Raw genomic sequence first — 6,088 nt, 5'->3', positions numbered from 1 at the left:
GCAGTACCAATCGGAGAAACCGTTGTAGCTACTGAACGTCGAAATGGATTCTGAAATTTATTCACATTCTCGAGAAAAGGCACGGTCAACGAACCTGCCGGTACCGACGCCATCAAAGGGACACCCAATGATTTATTAGGAACTGTACGGAGTATTTGAAACACGGGAAAGAAATACCACTCGGGTAGTATCTCTAGGGGAGTTGCAAAGGGATTCGCTGGTTCACCGATCATCGATGGTTCTAGAACTGCCAAACCTACGGTACATGCAATGGTTCCTAAGATTACTACGGGAAATATATATAAGAGATCGTTGGGCCAAGCAGGTTCTCCGTAGTAGTTGTGTCCCATACCCTTGGCTAGTTTTGCTCTTAAAACAGGATCACTCGGGTCAGGTTTTTTTGTTATTGGGATAGACTTCTCACTCCCCCGGTAGAATCGGACGTGGAGATTTCTTATCAGCCGGCTCAAGCGAATCCTCGAATATTTCCGTTTACAAATTCCATTGGGGAACCGGAGGAGTCGTAACTTCATAATAATCTCTGATACTTCCCGAAGCGAGAACCCTTGAAAAACGGAGAGTTATTCTACGGAATAGCTTATTATCCGAGTGAGCTTAAGAAATTTCTCCTCAAGAAGCTTCTTGGATGATCTCGTATCCCACACACGCGTCGTATCTACCCACAGATACGAGACTCTTGAGAAACAGTACCTGTGCGGGATCTTAACTTGTTACAACTTCGGCTTCCTCTTCCCCCGGATCGTTCTCTTACTCCGACGGTTGTTTCTCCGCATCGTACCAAATGCAGAGGAAGTGGATGCATTTTGAAAACCATATGTTTGAAGGGGTGAAACTGCCTGTGACTCGGGTATGCATGGGATTAGACGGAGCCTTAAGGATGAGTTCGACCATAGGAAGCATTCCCCAAAACACCTCATAGGAAGTGTTTTCATATCCAAGTTTTAAACCCCAATTATGAGGTTGGGGAGAGTTGGAGCGGAGACACATACCTTAGTGTGGCAGCATTCGGTAGAAGATCTGCATAGCCTATGTTTCGATACAAGTCACACACTCCCATAATCCGATCTTCCGCCTCCAGACACTTCAATTCATTTCCCTCGACAATTCGAGATAGGAATTCGGTCCACTAAGGAGTCTTCTATTTCTCTTGGTGAGAAAGACTAGTGGCAAGGAAAAAATAACCCCTCATCTTGTAGATTGGGGTCCTCCCGCGGATAGATCAATCAATACCACCCATCCGCTGGATTATAGATTTTCATTACAAGGGACCCGAAATGCCTTGTTTACGGATCATCGGGAAGTGCATTAGCATAGAAACAGCTGTGAGAGGCGGTGAGACGAAAGTGTGTGAACTATAGAAACGAGTCAATGTAGATTGACCTACACTAACACTTCCTCGTAGTAGCTCCACCAACGGAGATCCTATTAGAGGAATGGCTTCCGGTACGCCGGTTACAATCTTAACTGCCCAGTAACCGATTTGGTCCCGAGGCAAGGAATATCCGGTTACACCAGAAGATACAGTTGGTACGGCTAGAATTACACCAGTAACCCAAGTTAATTCACGAGGTTTTTTGAACCCTCCTGTGAGATAGACACGAAATACGTGTGGAATCATCATTGAAACCGTCGTACTTGCTGACCATCAATGAACAGATCGAATTAGCCATCCAGAATTCACTTCGGTCATTATATATTGAACTGAGGAAAAAGCTTCTGTAACGGTCGGGCGATAGTGAGAGGTCGTGGCGGAACCAGTAGCTACCTGAACCAAAAAACGAGTCGATGTGATTCCGATGAAAAATGTTCACATGAGGAGGAACATATTTACTGGTAATGTCATCAGCAATCGCCTAAATCTCAAGACACTCTTCGAACCAATCGTATACTTTATCAAGATAGGCGGGCTTCTACGACCCCCCCCCATACAAACTGTACGTGGGTATTCAACCTCATACGGCTTAAACGAAAACGTCTGAGTAACCCTCCGTTCTACTACTAATCACTTCGTGTGGCGAAATATATTGATCGGACACATTCCGATCCGTGGGAAGGGAAGGGAAGGGAAGGGAAGGGCTTTCCCGGATTTCAGAATCAGCATCAATGATGAAAATATTATCGTATAATAATAATCAATGCATTGCATTGATTTTCGCCTGGACGATGGGGCGATCGATCCGAAGAGCCAAAGCTTTCACGCCAGTGAAGCGGTAGGATTCGTGGCAGCAGAATGCCTGGCCTCCCTGGCTCTCGTGGATGGCTGCGGGGACCGGCAGCCATCCAAGGCTACAGGGTACGGAGTCGAGGGTTCTGGCCGTGACGCGGCGACTTCGCTTAAGGATGGGAAACCATCCGACCAACAAGAACCTTGTCTTCACTTTTGCCCTGGATAAGTACCCTGCTTCCCTTTTTCCCCGGGTTCTACTGTAACCCAAAGACGGGTAGATCCCGAAGGGAAGCCCCGGTTCCACTGGAATTTCCAGGAATATGCTGGTTTAATTCAGTTGATTTTTACTTTGGAATCCGGAATCAAATTGAATAAAGCCCGTAAAAATTCTTCAATCTGCGGAAAGTATCCTAGGAGGTGCATTGAGCGTTTCGCTTACTCAACGCTCAATGCACCGGAGGTAACATCAATATTTCCCGCTCAACCTCCAGCCGTGTAGTTTCAGCAGAACCCGAAGGGGTACCTCAGCAGAACCCGAAGGGGTACCTCAGCGTCCGTGTGCCAATAAAAAAAGCACAAAACAATAAAGCCCGAAGGCGGGGAGTTTCTCCCTTCCCTTTGGCGGTTCCACATTTCTGCTAGTTGAGGGGATCAAGATTCTTCCATACTTAAGCGGACTCGAACCGCTGGCATCCGCCACAGGGTAAGCTACCGTCTCTCAGGCCTACCTGAATGATTCTACCACGGAGGCCGGCGATAGACAATGACTCCCCTCCGAACACGGCCTACAACTCTCATTGTACCGTGCTCTCCGAAAAACCTTTCGATAGGACAGTTCGATAGGATGGGGTAAGTCCTATCCGCCCCGTCCTTCCTTCCGTCCTACAGTTCGTTCCCGTCCTGCAGTTCGGTAGGAAAGCAGTAAAAAAGCAAACGAAGATTATCGATCCATGCTTACGTAAAGAAGCAAACGAAGATTATCGCCTTTCGGCACGGGTTTCGCGCGTTCGCCTTGGCTTTGGCAAAAGGCCATGGTTCGCCGGTACGGCCCTGTGTAGCCATTTTTCCCCGGGAACGAGCCGACCAACTCGATTGGCTTTTTTTCAGCCGTTTCCTCCAGCTCGGCCCCAAGGATTCCTTCTATATATCAAATTGCCACTGGGAAGTTTCAAATAAGCAAATTGTTGAAAAAAAGCAGCTTTGTGAAAAGTTCAGATAAGCAAAAAAATGTAACTGATGGAATTCGGGCGGGAGAGTGCTTGCATCTTTCCCTTCGTCCGAATTTTATTGGCCCGCCCCTCGGCAAGCAAACCCGAAGCAAGGGTGGGGTGGGCTTGAAAGAGAAGAAAAAGAAGTTGTTCAAGCGGAGGGAGCTGGAAGGGCGGGGCAGAGACATATGTTTCTTGAGGTAAAAATGCAGGTAAATAACCAGGTATCCACGAGGCTCAACAAGTTCGGGGAACGCACCCGTGGTAATTGGTAAAGTGATTGATCCCGACTTCGGAATTGCTGGTAGCCAACCTCCTGGTCGACTACGCTACGGACGGCTACATAGGTGCGCTCAACTCAGGCATGCACACAAAATCGAAGAGACCAGGTCACTAGAGCTGCGCTACGCGGCGGGCCTGGTCACCTCTGACCAGACAAAACTGGGCACACTCCTGCCACCCCGGAGCCTACCCGAAAGCTTAGCAGTAGAACCGAGGCTACCGGCAAGCCAGTACTTTAGGTTAGCCGATTGTGGATGGTAGGGGGTGATGAGGCAGTTTCCTAACCTTTTCTAGTCTAGTCACCGGAATTTGGTCAGTTTTTGCAAACAGCGCGCTCCCCACCGTGAAACAAGCTAGTTTCGAACATCCAATCCCGGAAACCCAGTCCCGGGGCTGCTAGGTTTGAACCACTGACTCCATGCAAGCATGAAGAGATCTTTACCTCGCTGCTTATGTTCTATCGGGTTGACGGGTACCAGTCAATTCAAGTTATTACATACGCAATTTCCCGTATCTCTCCTTTCTCCCTTGAGGGCTCGGCTTCACTAGGCACATCGTCCGACCCATTCGCTTCCTGGGCTTGTTCTTAGGGCCCGGGGGAACTTGGTGGGGGAAAAGGCGTAGCATTTTCTTGTGGTAGAACCTGGTTCCCAGCGGGCGGTTGGACCCGGAATAGAAACAGATTTGTAAATAAAGTTGACCACTGCCCCTTCTTCATTTACGGCCTTTCAATCGGTACTTCATTCATGGCCTTCCAAGCAAGCCTTACAATTGATACGTGATAGCATTGCGGGACCTTACACAGAGAATTTCGCATATAGAGCGTTGAGTTCCCGGGCCTGAGGTCGGGTGCTCAGATTTCGTTTGAATATTCGTATATAGATTGGCCAGAAGTTCAAAGAAGCGCTACGTGCAGCAGATTCGGACCCACCACCCCCACGGGGCCCCTCCTCGGGGGACCCTCTACTCAGAGACAGAGCTTTAGCGACATCGACATAGAAACAAGAATGAATACGAGATCGAGGGAGCTGAGATCCTTGCTTTTCTCAATCCTGAGATGTTGGCTCTTCTTGATCCAATCCGAGATAGCCGGAGTTACTCGTTTCGCCAACCATTCACTGAATCTAACCCATCGAGCGATAGTGAATCAATGACTGGAGGCTTCGTGGCCCTTTCTCAAGCAAGGAATTGACTTTCCAAATTTCAGAATCAGCATCAATAATTCTTTGATTATCGTATAATAATAATCAATCAGAGTTCTTTCGATTTTCCCTTTTTGCTTGCTGCTTTGGGGTGAGCCGAGGCTCGGATGTTATTCTTGACGAATACACTCGGTGAGGACAGAAAATCGAGAAATCAACCCGCCTGTCCTTGCAGATCCTATGGGCAGGCGAAAGCCTAGTGCAGACCTAGAAAGAAAGCCACATCGTTATGTTGTTATCGGGCGGCCCGAGAGTAATTTCTCCCGCCCCGCCCTTCCTAGCAATGCAATTTCTCCCTCCTTTCAGGCAGGCCATTTCCCGGGCCCTCTACAGGTCCCCGGGTGGGGGACGGGGTAAGCGCTACACGCTTACCCGGGACGGGAGAAATTGCTGCCTTGCCCGCCATTTCCGGGCGTAGGGGACCCGGCCTCCTTAAGGCCCTCCGGTCAGAGTGACCGGTCACCCTTTCGGTAAAAGTGAGAGAAAATCCCATCGAGGCAGAAAGTTGGGAATAGAATTGAATTCAGCGTTCCGCCCGAAAACCTGCCAAATTCACGCTTAGCTTGAAAGGTACATCCCTTTCTCGCAGGAGATGGAGGCGGGGCGCTACACGCTTCCCGTGCGTGAGAACGCATAGCGTTTTTAACCCGACGGCAGGGACGGGTAGGTGGTACCTGCCCTGTGAAGGGGGAAAGGTTACGGTAAGTGGGCCGGGATCAAAATGAAAATATTGCACCATTCTATGGCACTTGTGACCCAACGTTGACCCTTTTTTTTGTTTGTTTGTTTGAAGGTGAGAAAAACGTATAGTCCAATCTCGATCGAAAGATAGAGCGGCTTGGAAAGGCCGTGCGACTTGAAGGACATAAGGCAATGATTATGGCAGCCTGGAACCCAGGACTTTAGTTGTACCTACCGGCACTTCTTCGGGGGCCCAAGGTCCCTCTCTTCCGGCGGGCGGGGTAAGTGCCCACGGCACCCACTTCGCCCGTAACCGAGGGAAGTGCCGTTTAGGCACTAACCAGGTATAGAACTGGAAGAAATGGCGAGAGGAATGGCCGAAATTTCTCCTGCGAAATTGCCGGCGTCGGGCAGACGCCACTCGACCGGAGGGAGAGGGCCCCGCTAAGCATAGCGCTTCCCCGCTAGTGCCGAAAACGCCGTCACGGGGCTTTTGCGCGCTCCGAAGGTTATCCCGTAACGCTCGC

This window comes from Dipteris shenzhenensis, unplaced genomic scaffold, assembly GCF_047967505.1.
Source record: "Dipteris shenzhenensis isolate YYH24624 ecotype China unplaced genomic scaffold, Dip_SZ_1.0 scaf0030, whole genome shotgun sequence".
Taxonomy (NCBI): domain Eukaryota; kingdom Viridiplantae; phylum Streptophyta; class Polypodiopsida; order Gleicheniales; family Dipteridaceae; genus Dipteris; species Dipteris shenzhenensis.
This window is presented reverse-complemented; position numbering follows the sequence as displayed.